This window comes from Pleurodeles waltl, chromosome 8 (assembly GCF_031143425.1).
Source record: "Pleurodeles waltl isolate 20211129_DDA chromosome 8, aPleWal1.hap1.20221129, whole genome shotgun sequence".
NCBI lineage: Eukaryota > Metazoa > Chordata > Amphibia > Caudata > Salamandridae > Pleurodeles > Pleurodeles waltl.
This window is the reverse complement of record NC_090447.1, coordinates 102591400-102605184: the sequence shown is the minus strand read 5'-3', so window position 1 is coordinate 102605184 and position 13785 is coordinate 102591400. Positions and strand designations below refer to the sequence as shown.

Below are 13785 nucleotides of genomic sequence, written 5' to 3'. Positions count from 1 at the left end.
TTGCCTTTCACACAGTATGCAGACTCTGGCATAACGCGTTATGATGACATAACTCAACTGTAATACATTCTTACATTTGAGCGGCCACATCATTTTCTTATTACATGTAACTAGTGATGTCACAACAAAGGTGCAATAAGAAAATTGCACAAAAACATTAAAGATTGTAGTCTTCCATGTATGTTTTTTAGGCCCTCAAACATATAGGTTTTGTACCCCCAGATTATTAATACTCTTTTTATCAACCGCATAAGTGGAAAGGCTTAATCCTCTTCTGTATGGGTTTTACCACACCCTTCACTCTCCCCTGCCCCAATTCATCCTTCCCTCCAACCCCATTAGAAATGCAGCTTATCATGATCTAAGTATGACGACATGGATGTGGGCATATTTTTGCCTCTACATCTTAGATCTCTCTAGCCCTGAAGACACCCCCCTTTTCCCTTTGTCATAAAACTTAAAACGTCATCACAAAACAGACGCCGCATGCTCCAACCCGTAAGCAAGCTCTTCCAGATGGGGGTTACTCCTGGTTGCACCAAGGTGTTCAAACCAACCGGAAGCTAAAATAGAACCCACCCGTATTTTACCCCTTTTTATTGCCCTAAACATTTGCATCTCATCTGGTAGTCGGTTTTCTGCAGCTAACCTCAGGTGTACAATCGGTTGATATTGCAACAGCAAATTGGTGGGCAGGAGGGTGTCCTTGAAGGCAGTGCTTAATTTGTAAATAAAAAGGTGCCGGTGCCCAAAGCCCTCCTCTTAAACTCGCGGCTGCTGCAATTAAATGTGCGAGCACAGAATACTGAGGCGGCGTAATCCTGAAGCCGTCTCCGGCCTCTTTAATCTATTTACAGCCACTCCCTGCTGCTCCAGCTCACTCTTGCAGCTTTCTACATTCTCCCTTTGTGACGCTTTTTCATTTTTCTCTTCTTCCATCTTTCCCATATGTCTCTTTTGCTCGCAGCAAATGCTTGAGGCAAAAGAATAAGCCCCGGCCCTCAAAAATAAGTGCCGGTGCTCAGTACCGGAAACAACAACAAGCACAAATTAAGCACTGCTTGAAGGGCTTTGTGCACAGAGGAGGTTGCTGGACAGTAAATCTTTTCATTCAGTGGAGCTCAGGCAAGTGACCGGAAACAACAAGCACAAATTAAGAACTGAGACAGGTACTTATCAAGTGTACATGAGGGTTTAACCCAACACTGATGGCCCAGAGCTTTGTGGTCTTCAAGAATCTGCCTTCCCCTCCACCGTCTTGATATTTCTGTGGTGCCTCTGGCTGCCCGAGCCACTCCCACAGCCTTGTCTTCTTTGTGTCTTCAGACCACAGCCAACCTTGCCTTCGCCATCGTCCCCCGAATCCAGCGCAAGACCTCTGGCGGCAGATCCTTCTCCTACCTCGCCGCCAAGACCTGGAACGCACTCCCGACCTCACTACGCCAGACCCAGGACCTCCTCACCTTCAGGAGACTCCTCAAGACATGGCTCTTCGAACGCAGCACCACCGCCCCCCCCCCCCCCTCTAGCGCCTCGCAACCCTAACGGGTACATAGCACGCTTTATAAATTATTGATTGATTGATTGATCCAATCCCTCCTTCCGTTAGGAGGTAGGTTGTCTTTGGAGTTGAGTTTCCATCTTTGTAGGAGGTGAGTCTGCGAGTGGCTTGATGACCACTATCCGAAAGTTGACAAGGACAAACAGAAGTGTCAATGGCATTGGGTCCGCAGGACCTGTGGCTGGACATCTTTTTGGCAAGAACTCTAGGATCCTAGCTGGCGTCTGCGGTGGTGGTCAGTAACTTGGGCATCCATGAAATACTTCTAGGACCCCGGTGTCCGCTGTCTTCACTTTTTACTTCTTCTTGGACTTTCTCAAATTCTTTCCCCTTTTCATCATTTGAAGGCCATGTCTTGCAGTGTCGACACTCATCACCTCACGCTTGGATAATTGCACCTCCCTCTAGTGAGGATTGCCCACATTTCTTCCACAAGTGCCAAAATAAATTCAGACCTATGCTGCTAGAATATTTTTAGAGACCCCCTAAACGTCGTCCAAACAAGCTCTCCTTAGTCAGTTTGATTCGCTTCCAATCTCTGACAAGAATGCCTTTTGAAGTTTTTGTCTGATCTACAGCTTACTTTTGGTAAGGCACTTTATTCAGAACTGACTTCAGCGCTATCAGCTGCCACACTGTTTCAGATGCTCCTATCTGCTTCCTCTCAAGAGCAATATTTTGGAGTTTGAAACTTTTCACTCAACTCCAACTTTGTGGAACTCTTCATCTGGGATCCATCAGCAAGCTTCCCAAATTGCGTACATCCCTGAAAACCTGGGTCTTATCGTCCTGTGGCTTACGTGTACTCGGTCTTCCTACCTTACAGCGCAATGAAACCCTCAAAGGTACATACATGCACTTTGCTGCATGGGAAATCGCATCACTTCTTTGGCCATTCTGGTTCAGTGGAGCATGCCTCACCCGGCTCAGAGTTAGCTGCAGTGCTCTTTGGGGCGTTTCTGCAGTATTTTGCAGTTTTCAGTTGTGTGAGTTGCATGTTGACTCGTCAGTAAGAGTTGGGCATCCTGCAGAATTGTCTGCACTTGGATCCACTTGCTTATGCACTTCAGTTCACATGCAGGAGGGTCAAAGTACCAGGCGGACTTGAAGGTCCCAGTGGGGCCTCTCGGGGGAACACTGCATCTGTTTCTAAAGCTTTTTAGGGTCGAGCCTTCGTTGCATGCGCTCGCGCATGCGTATCGCAGCGAGACTCTTTAGTATTTAGAAAAGGGCTCGGAGCCCTGTCAACTTCACGTCAGTGTTTTTTATTGGTTCGTGGGCTTGCCTAATAAAATCTGCTTGTTTTCATTTGTTGAAGGCACATATACGTCATGCCTTTTCTGGTAGCTAGCCCTCCTCGAGCGCAGCGACCAAGTACAGAAAACATGCGAGACTCGCTGTTTTCCATCGGGCTCTTGGACTTCTTTTTCTCTAGTTTACGAGCGCGATCTCGCTTGGCAGAAGTCGAGCGCTTTACATAGTTAATTTCACGTTTCGGGTTATGTACATAAATGCACTTTTGCCCGATAGGTGAAAAGACGGGTTAGGAGTTTACAACGCGATCAGCTCTAACATGAGCAAACGCAAGACCCGTTGCATTGTACATGCTTGTTAAGGACAGAGTGCATAACTTGGGCCTGCAGGCTGGGCTGCCAGATGGTTCCACACCATATTTCCAGTTCTGATCTCAAGATTGCATTCTAGGCATTGAAGCTTTTGTTTGCTTTGGGCCCACAAGTCAGACTACAGTGGTTTGTAAAAGGAGAGTCCAGGACTGAAAAAGTAGCATCCTGACAACGTGGACCCTTCCAACAACTCAAGCTCCAAGAGCTGCAGCCCATCTCACCGTTCACCTCCAGGTCAAACTGGTGTCACTCAAAGATTCTTCCAAAAAGGGGACTAGGGGCCAGATGTATCAAAGGGTTTTACCCATTCTGTGTCTATGGGAAAATGTGTTCGTACATATGGCCCTAGGTCTTTTGTCCTCCATATTTCCACAAAGTGTCTGGCCCTTCGCGCCAGTGACGTATTTTTTTTTATAGAACGCTTAATCTTATACATTTTTTAATAATGTTGAATGATATTTATTATTTCATATCTTAAACGAAGTATACAGACTGAATACATGAACCAGTAAAAAAAAATTGCGCACACTAGCATAATACCTTATGGTACATATTGCAGAATGTTTCCTAAAGTGAGTGGTTTTTCAGTGCTTTGATAAAAAGGGACAGTTTGGACAAATGTCCAGTGCATGAATAGATCCTTCCAGATCTTGAGCTGTCCCCTCAAGTGAGGTGGGTACATGTACAGGATGCAGCTTTATGCATCTATCACCCTCGTCTCTGCGGGGGACAGTGTACCGCCTGTCTCGGTCTACTAGAGTCTCTTCATTGGAGAGAGCCTCCCCACAACCTTCCACACCAAGCGCGCTCACCCAGCTGGGAAGATTACATGTTCAGCATCAAACTTTCCACATCTAGCGTTTCCAGCTCTGCGGGGAGCAACATACAACCGTCTCCGTCTAGTCAATTGTGCTCAATGGAGATTATTTTCACCCAACCTTCAAAAAGCATCCAACCTTCCACACCAAGTACTCTCACCCCAGCTGGGAAGATTACCTATCCAAGTTCAGGGGCGGCTCCTCCACTATGGCGGACGAGCGTCGCCCACCCGTCAGCAGCGGCAGCTGCAAAACCTTTAAAAGAAAAAACTCAGTTTATTATCCTTTTCTTTTAAATTGGTTGGGCCACGGGGGTGACGTGTACTGAGGGCAAGTGCTCAGCACTCCCCCGCAGAGCGCATGTATGTTTGGCCGGCCGTCTCAGACCAGCGAAACATACATGCACAGTAGGCTCTCTCCAGCCTGGCAACATAGTTGCTGGGCTGGAGAGAGCCTGCACAGGCTCCCAGTCTGCCTGGGAGTGCCCTGGCTGGGCGCTCCCAGCCAGTTCTGACGCTGCTTTGAGCAGCATCAGGATTGGCCGCAGGGCAGGCTGTGGGAGCCTGTGCCTGCATGCCTGGACTGGAGCGAAGACGGACAAAGGAGCGGCGTGCGGCGAAGGAGGTAAGTGTTTTTATTTTTTTTGTATTTAATTTTTGACACCCCGCTCATCGCCCCACCCATTCTTGTTGGGAGTCGCGACTGTCCAACATACAACTTTTCACATCTAACACTTCCATGTCAATGGACAAGGCAACGTATGTAACATGCAACTTTATACATCTTTCTCCTCAGCGTGAAGACTACATGCATAAACACAACTTTACACATCTGGCCCTCTCTCCTCAAAGCCAACACTCACAGCATACAAGCTTTGATGTGAACTAAATTATCCTCAGTGTGGAAAACCGCTTGTGCGGTATTCAACCTTCTCCCTCCCCCCATTTTCCACAAACAAGACAACATCCTGCACAACATTACGCCTTCCACATGTATCGCTCACCAGGGGGGAAGACTTCAGGCCCAGCATCCAGTCGTCCACATCTGGTAACCTCACATGCGCAAGGTCCAAGCTTTGGACACCTGACACCTAGTGGAGAATGCATGCACAACAAAGAGCTTTACCCGTCAAGCACTCGCCTCCCGGGAGGAGACTACACGCACAACATCCAGTCTTTGGCGTCTTGCCCTCTTCACTCAGTAGAGTGGACTGCATGTATACCGCCTAACCATCAACATCTCCAGTGCCAAAGGCTATATGCACCACATGTAGCCTTGCGCGTCTGGCGTTCTGTCCTCCGCGGAGAAGACTATGTTCTCTGCATAAAACTTTGTACATCTAGCACTCTCCTCCGTGGAGAGGACTCTGCACACAACATAGTCTCTAACATGCTCTCTTTAGGGGAGTCTACATGCATAAAATCTAGGTTTTCACCTCTACCACTGGTTTCTCACTGGAGAACACTACATACATTCAAACCTCTGCTTTCTCGCCACCACCCCTTTTAATTTGGTAAATATCATGTGTTTCCTTGCTCCACTTAACATTTTTTTTTTCAAAGTTATACTTTTAGCTCCGCTATGACAACCATTTTTTTTTGTGTGACCTTGCTATATTTTGGTTTAGATTTTTTTATTGCCCAAATTCATTTTTGGGTGTAAATGTGGCAGATTTTGTAAAAGTTGAAAATGTTTTTTGCTGCTTCACAGATGACTGCTGTTGCAAGCTTAATGTCTCTGTGAAGAATTTTTTTATGACCAGAGCATTGCAGTTCCATGAAATTGGGTTCGGTTTGCCTGATCCGTTTGAGTGTGTCGTGTGACAATGTTGTATCCTTTCACCTGCCCTGAGCGTCCTGTCACCCGGGAGTCCTGCTGCTTAGGGTGTCTGAGGTACACTGTCACTCCCTGAAGCAAATCACTTGTTCGGATTAGAACCAGTGCTTAATTTGTAAATAAAAAAGTGCCAGTGCCCAAAGCCCTCTGCTTTAACACGTGGCTGCTGCAATTAAATGTGGAACACGGAATACGGAGGCAGCGTAATCCTGAAAGCATCTCGGGCCTCCTCAATCCATTTACTGCCACTCCCTGCCCCTTCAGCTCACTCTTGCAGCTTTCCTCTTACTCCCTTTGAGACGCTTTTTCTTATTTTTCTTCTTGCGTCTTTCCTATAAGTGTCTTTTGCTTGCAGTAAATGCTTGAGGGAGAAAAATAAGTGGCGGCCCTCAAAAATAAGTGCCGGTGCGCCGCCGCACAATGACAAATTAAGCACTGACTAGAACCCTGCTCTTGCAACAGTAGCTTAATGCGCTCACTGCAAGAACCAAAAATAGCCACCATCTTCAAGACCTACAAGAAACAATTGCCTTCTGCCCCGAGAAAGGATCTGATAAAGCACCTTTCACATAATATTGATACTTGTGCTACACCTGATTATAGTCCAATAATTCTGCATCACCCCAGGAGGCTGTCTTTCATTTACTCTGACCAGCGCACACCAGGTACTGCCCCTCCGTCCTGCTCGGGTGGACCTAACGGCATTTAATTGGCTGCCTGAAACCAGTTCCCCATGTGTTACTTGTTTGTCACTCCGGAGTGGATCCAGTGGACATTTAGTTGGCTTCCGGTGGCCAGTACGTGCCGTGTGTTACTCGTTTGTGACTCCTGAGGGGATCCAATGGACATTTACTTGGCTGCCTGTGTCCAGCACGTGCCGTGTGTTACTCGTTTGTCACTCCGGACTGGATCCAATGGACATTTACTTGGCTTCCTGTATCCAGCATGTGCCGTGTGCTACTCGTTTTGTTTTCTCTCCGGAGGGGATCCAATGGACATTTACATGGCTGGCTGTGTCCAGTACGTGCCGTGTGTTACTTGTTTGTCACTCCGGAGTGGATCCAATGGACATTTAGTTTGCTTCCTGTGTCCAGTACGTGTCGTGTGTTACTTGTTTGTCACTCCGGAGTGGATCCAATGGACATTTACTTGGCTGCCTGTGTCCAGTACATGCCGTGTGTTACTTGTTTGTCACTCCGGAGTGGATCCAATGGACATTTAGTTGGCTTCCTGTGTCCAGTACGTGCTGTGTGTTACTTGTTTGTCACTCCGGAGTGGGTCCAATGGACATTTACTTGGCTTCCTGTGTCCAGTACGTGCCGTGTGTTACTTGTTTGTTTTCTCTCCGGAGTGGATCCAATGGACATTTACTTGGCTGCCTGTGTCCAGTACGTGCCTTGTGTTACTTGTTTGTCACTCCGGAGTGGATCCAATGGACATTTAGTTGGCTTCCTGTGTCCAGTACGTGCTGTGTGTTACTTGTTTGTCACTCCGGAGTGGATCCAATGGATATTTACTTGGCTGCCTGTGTCCAGTAAGTGCCGTGTGTTACTTGTTTGTCACTCCGGAGTGGGTCCAATGGACATTTACTTGGCTTCCTGTATCCAGCACGTGCCGTGTGTTATTCCTTTGTCGCTCCTGTGTGGACCCATCGCTCATATATCTGGCTGTGTCCAGGAACAGAAAGTGCTATAGAAACGCTGCAGCACAGTGTCTATGCCATGAAAAGCAAGTTACATCAAACTTATTAACAGTCATTAATAAACAATATGTAATAGATAAATGTTTGTTTACTGAAACAACAAAACAGACAATTAAAGAAAATAATTTAACTACACAAGTTTTCTTAAAACCTAGGAGACATAAAATATGCAAAATTACATTATACATGTATAACATTCCAAGTAAACCATCTTAAGCTAATGAAATGTCTATTTATACGTATAATATAATGAATGCATGGATTAAGTGTATTCTGTAAGAGGCAATCAGGAGACGGAAATAGATCAATACTAGGAATGCCATTGGCTAACGTAAACGTATGACGTATAAGAAACAGCTCCTTGACCACCAATCACGTACGGATGGTTTGGTGGAAGTTTTCCTGGAGTGTCTGGAGGAGACGTCTTTCTTGCTGAGGCAGTCCTGCCACTTATGGAAAAGATCTGCAGTTTTCTGCCTCTCAGAGGTTTCCACACTTTGCTCTGGCATCCTGTGTGTTCTTTGGCCGAGTAGTGGAAAGCTTTCATGTATTGCTCAAAGTTTGCAAAACTTACCAGCCTTTCAAGAACAGAGGAATGCAAGCCTGCTGCCTGCTGACAGGCATGTTTATGCAAATTAACTCACCTGTCAATGAGGGCAAACCCTTAGTGGAGTCTACACAAAGACATTGATGGAAGGTACCAGCCATGTGGTCTGCCCATTCCATACCCTGCTGGCATGACCTGCACTCCGGTCTCTGCCTCGTCTCCCTGCCACACTGCAGTTGTTTCTGTAGCTGTGTTTCAGATTCATCGTCCACCAGCTCAGCAGCACCTCTTCCTATTGGAACATTTATATCAATCCTGTGCTCACCTCAAAAAGCCTTATTTTGTGCCCCTCTGTAATAGAAACACATTTTGCCAGGGCATATTCACAGCCTCTTTTCTATTTGTGCACATCAGGTATAGACCTAGCTAAAATGTTAATTATGCAAGCAAAATATTTGAAATTCTCGAATTTTGCACTTTGTTGAGAATCCCAAAATGTCTCTTTCACATTATGCAATTCTTGCCAGCAGCAGACTGGTTCACACAGAAAATGGCTCGCTAAGTGACCGTTTCTGCTAACACCAGTCTCCTGCTGATATCTTGTGAGAATGCTTTACATGAGGTGCACACACAAGTAGAAAAAGAAACACTCAAGATATTGGCAAATACCGTTTCCCTTGGAAGGGACGTTGAGCATGTTTTTCCCAGAACTTTGCAAAATGTTATTAAAAAATCCAAATGATCACAGATCCCTGTTTGTAAAAGCCATGACTACATTCCTCTGTTCTGTTTAAATAAGACTATATTTATCTGAGACTTCATCCAAGCTCTGGTCATCTCAAGCCTGGCTGGCACAACATTACTGAAGCAGCCTCATCAAGGAACCGTGCAAATTCTGTGACCTCCCACCAGCCTTGATTAACCTACTGTGGTAGCCCCTCAAACACACATCAACTTCTCCCACACCTATGGTCGGGTGCGCTTAGTGAATTTTCAAGTCTGCTGCTGAGGAGCATCTCGCGTCCTAGGATGCAAACGTTAAGAATCTATTATACGACCCCCAGAGCGTGTGGGTTGAAGCCCCTCTGCGCACAGCTCTTTTGACCACAATAGTCTTTTTGCTTTTATGCCTAACTGCTATAAATCACACTCAAAAAGGGCTACTCATCCATGTCGCTATTCATAATATATCTTAATTATAATGGCGTGTGTATATGTGTGTGTGTATATATATATATATATATATATATATATATATATATTCCTTTCATACAGTTCAAGCAAAGCGTAGTTGTTTTTTTAGTTTGTCAATAATTCTGAAAGATTTCATCATTCCCTTGATGCCCTTGTGTATTGTGGGCAGTAATGCCCTTCGTAAGTGGGGGGTATGTTTATTATGAATGAATGTGTAAATGATGAACACTAACCGTCATGGTAGATAGATCAAGGACAGCAACCAAAAAGCACATCCTTTTAGGCGCGCTAGTCGCAGCGCATCACCACCACAGTGTGTAATCCTAATAACATTGATAGCCGGAGTGGGATAACCCAAGTAGAACTTCTCTACCACGTAAGCAAGTGGTGTACAGGCTGGATTATCTGTTGACCAATACTGACTGACAGGGATTGCCTACTTCCATGCATGTAGGCCTTTGAATTGTGATACTTTTAGATTATAAACTAACATCCGTTGCATTTTAAAGAATATCTCCTCATAGCCAGAACTTTGTGATGGCCGCAGCCATCCATCACTCGCGAACAAGGTACGATACATTCATTCATTACGGCTCTCGCGCAGAGTGAGTATGCTGGACGCAGATCTACTGCAATGACGGCGAACATTGCCTCTACAATAGGGGCAGGCACTTGTGGTGTTGACGTATTTATGGGAACCCGTATCCAACGTCTTCCCAACCCACCTTCGTTGTATCTCTTGCGATTAAAGGAGCATTGCTGTACTTTCTGGAGTTTAAAGCAAACGGACTCCAAGACAAAGTAATGGTCAGGATTATAACCCTGGAATGTATTTCAAACTAACATGTCTAACTTCTGTGTGATTGTGGCATATAGCCCTGGAAGCCAAGACATGAAGGAAAACTCCTAGCTTTCGAAACTCCAGATTCCAATCGATGGTGGTAAGCGCATCATAGAGACTAATGCCTGGTGGTCGTATCCTCGATGGTGCAGAACTGCGCCATATTGTAGTAGAGAGAGAGACGAATGTTTACTGACAAGTTTAACATATTAGTAGGGGAAAAGGGCAATGATCTGACAAAGTGAAAAAGACTATTGTGAAAGAACAGCATTGGTCCGTTCAACCAACCCACTTGTGTTGCTAGAATGGGAAGATCTTTTGGTGGGCTTTAATGCAGACTCGCAAAGATTTACCACACTGTTAAACAATAGTTGTTGGAAATTAAAAAGAAGTATCTAATCAATAAATATAGAAGATTTGTCTACAGTGTACTGAATCGTAGAAAACTAAACCTCTCCATTCTTTCCTTGAGACCATAAGTTGGGAATGAATGTGATTTTCTTATCCAAACGACTGCCCTTTGCAATGAATGTTTTCTCTCGTCTCCTGTAACTTGTGTTGTTTCAAGAACCTGGATCCTTAGGTGGCTAATGGTGTGTCTCTGTTCATTGAAATGTGAGGCTGCGTTTGATGTACATTTATTAGTACGAATGTTGCTTCTATGTTCAGCAAGTCTTAGTGTCATTTTCCTCCCAGTTTTTGCAGCTCATAGAACCTGACATGGGCTCCTGAGTGCACGTATGCAATCCAGGGGTAGCGTAGTCCACCCCTTTGATAGTTTCCCCACTGTGTGGGTGAGTCCCACTTTCTCCTGACACTATTGCAGAGTATGTAGTTTAAACCAGGGTGTGTCGAACACCACCATAACGTAACGTAGTGATAATCACATAACGATAGAGTCCAAGACCCAGCGGTGGTCCAGGACGCATCGTATAGTCATCAACTAGAACCGTGGGACTTTGGACTGTAAGGCCACTCCTCTACCACTGCGGTGCAAGAGCCACCGTAACCCCATGAGTAGCATCCAGGACCCTCATATGTAGCAGAACCATAGAAACTGAGGCCAAGGCCCACACTGAGTGGTGGAACCATCACAACATCACCACATAGAGCCCAGGGCCCCTTGGCAGTGTGGGAACCATTGCTACATAAAAGAACCAGCACCCCATAACTATGGCGCCTAAGATGCTTATCGCGGTGTGCTGCGGCTCAGGGCTTGGCCATGGAGTCCAAGCACTGGACAGCATTGGGAGCATGGATGCTGGACAAGGCTCCTGGCTGCTCCTACGTATGGAGTGAAGGTTTTAGACCAGAAGGTCACACAGGCCTTGCCAGGGGAGCTGTAATAGAGTTTGGAAGATTACATCAAAGCAGCAAATTGTACAATACTGCATCGAAGAATGTCCACGCCGCATTTTCAGTGCCCAGGGCAGCTGAAAACAGTCTGCAAAACATCTTAAGGAGAAACGTAGATTCTAAAACACAATCAGAAAGTTTCTACGTACTTAAATCTCTCTTTGTACCAACCTCCATCTCCGCTTGATTCCACTATGAATCCTCAGGGTGCTGGGAGAGACTGGAGTTAGAATAGTAAATTGACCGGATCATAAAATGCATGAGAAGCGAGAACACATGGGTTTGGAAATTGAATGCATCTGGTATAAATATATCCCTACAGAAACCTTCTTTGGGCGAAGTGCGTTCTATTTCCCACAAACACATGAGTTTGTGCAACCACTGCAGGATATCACTTGGCTTGAGACTTACCAGGTAGACATCCCACAGAACAGCCTGCAGCAGTAAATCTGATCTGCATTTGTACACACGGATCTTTGTTATGCACATGTAAGCTCTACTGGCAGAGGCAAAACAATCCATGTGTGCTTCAAGCTGCTGTAGCCACATTAACTATTTTAATAATCCTTCAGTGGTTATGCATGTTTGCCAACTTCACTAATTTCGATATCTCCAAAAAAAAGTGAAGTTACTAGATTGACACTTGTCATCTGGAACTCCAGGATCCAGCCCTGGTTTTTTTGGTATAAATTGTTTCCAGGCTGTTAGCTCTTTTCGTTCGGTTGACCTAGGTATGTAATGCTGACCAAACTAAGTTAAGCTTAATGCTACAATTTTCTAAGGTTGTGTTTGCCTGTGTGTTTGCACCTGTGAATGTTTGACTGTAAATCTGTCGCCTTAATGTGTTTTTTCTCTTCCCCCTGTATAGTTTTTTGTGAGGTAGTTGGCATAGGCTGCATTCAGTGTCTGGAGTATGTTTCATCTGGACCTGTTTTTGATTGTGATTAGTGCAAAACATGTTTGCTTAGCAACAGTTCATTAAATACTTAATTTGTAGATAAAAAACATGCCTGTGCCCAAAGCTCTCCTTAGAACCAAGTGGCTGCTGCTTTTAAATACTGAATACTGACATAGCGTAATCCTAAAGCCATCTGGGGCCTCTTTAATCGGTTTACAGCCACTCCCTGCCCCTTCAGCTCACTCTTGCAGCTTCCTGTTTTCTCCCCTTGTGATGCTTTTTAGATCGAGCATAGCAGCGCCAAGCGCTGCTTTTCCGACGTGGTGTTATCTATTTGGGCTTTAAGCCACGCCCACCTCATGCCCATCACTCGTTCGTGTGCTTGCCCTTCAGAAATCCTTTGACATAATTGGTAAATGCTTTACGTTTGCCCCTCCTTGGGGCGGTTTGGTCATCGCCCCTATTACATGGCTAATTCCACTTTTGCCAGTACGTTTGACTGCAATCGAACTTCTTTTTCCTTTTGTGGGTGTCCTTCGTGCTGATGGCATGAAGCTTTGAATGGGCTCGCTTGTGTTCTTTCCCATCTGTGTCTTTTGATTGCAGTAAATAGCTTGATGCAGAAAACGAAATACCAGTGCCCCCCACCGGAAAGCACTGGCTCAAATTAAGCACTCAGTTAATTGCTTCTCTAGTTACCACGGAGGTTCAGATTTAGGGCTTTTTTGGGCCAGGGCAAATAGTGCTGGGACAAGGGTCCCACTTACCACCCCCCAAACCCCTCCTCCTCTGGAGATGTCACTTCCTGAAATCCTGTTTCCAATTATAAAAATGTCTACGAAACCATATTTGATTGTATATAGTTCTCGGATGTATTCATGTGAATTTAAGATAACGGGAATGCGTATTGTTCAGCCAATGGTAAGTAAAGTAAGTTGTTTAAACAAGGCCCAAGTTTATGTAATGTCAGGCCAGTGTTGTAGTACGGAGGCCAGATCAAATCGCATTCCTGTGTAATCCACATGGAGCACAGGACCTTATCCTTGGCCAGTGTTGTAGTATGGAGGCCAGATCAAATCGCATTCCTGTGTAATCCACATGGAGCACAGGACCTTATCCTTGGCCAGTGTTGATGATGTAATCACAAGAGCCTGGCTAGAGATTGTGCCGAGGTTCACGTCAGTGCATCCGTGGCACTATTACAGGAATGCAGTGGTATCTTGGCCTATCAACTCTTGCAGTTTCCTTACATCACAAAAACGTGCGCCTTCCCTGCGAGCTTTAATTTACTCAGCACTTGCTACCTGTCTGCCCTTCCCAGGGAGGACGCTGTTTGTTTCACTGACACTTCTGTGCTTGGTAACATTATCTTACATCTATTGAGCACATCTACGAGGCACTTTAGGC

General features: G+C 45.5%; 1 protein-coding gene across 1 annotated transcript in view; it reads left to right on the top strand.

Moving 5' to 3' along the window:
• The window catches only part of ARHGEF17 (Rho guanine nucleotide exchange factor 17), a 491524-nt gene that overhangs the window by 238845 nt on the left and 238894 nt on the right, over positions 1–13785 (top strand). The gene's annotated exons all lie outside the window — the stretch shown is intronic.